The sequence below is a fragment of the Salmo salar genome, chromosome 09 (genome assembly GCF_965601325.2).
Source record: "Salmo salar chromosome 09, fSalSal1, whole genome shotgun sequence".
In the NCBI taxonomy this organism is placed as follows: Eukaryota; Metazoa; Chordata; class Actinopteri; order Salmoniformes; family Salmonidae; genus Salmo; species Salmo salar.
Genome location: NC_138299.1, coordinates 133,556,329 through 133,557,063, shown reverse-complemented (window position 1 = coordinate 133,557,063; position 735 = coordinate 133,556,329).

Here is a 735-nt window from a genome sequence, read left to right as displayed (position 1 = left end):
ATACATTTTCTATAAAACCCAAAAGTACATTTTGAATGCTTAGCAGGACAGGAAAATTGTCAAATTCACACACTTATCAAGAGAACATCCCTGGTCATCCCTATTGCCTCTGATCTGCTCGGACTCACTAAACACAAATGCTTTGTTTGTTGGAGTGTGCCCCTGGCTATCCATAAATCAAAAAACAAGAAAATGGTGCTGTCTGTTTTGCTTAATATAAGGAATTTGAAATTATGTAAACTTCTACTTTCACTTTTAACACAAGTATATTTTAGCAATTACATTTACTTTTGATACTTAGTATATTTAAAAGCAAATACTTTTAGACTTTTACTGAAGTTGTATTTTACTGGGTGACTTTCACTTTTACTTGACACATTTTCTAATAAAGGTATGTTTACTTTTACTCAAGTATAACAATTGGGTATTTTTTCCACCACTGGCGATACATGAGAAACCTATCCCTGTACAGTAGGGGTAATGTTCCCTCAGCACTGTGGAACACATGGGAAGTGTGTGTGTGTGCGCGTGTGCGTATGTGTGTGTGTCAGAGTTTGTTGTTCTGCTTTTTTCTATCTCTGTTTGATCCTCTCCCTGCGCGTCCAGAGAGGTCTGAAGTCAGGCTCTGAACTAGTACCGGAGCGCCAAGTCTAGGTCCAAAAGGCTTCTTAACAACTTCTACCCCCAATCAAATGGCTATCCGGACTATTTGCATTGTCCCCCACCCCTATGTTT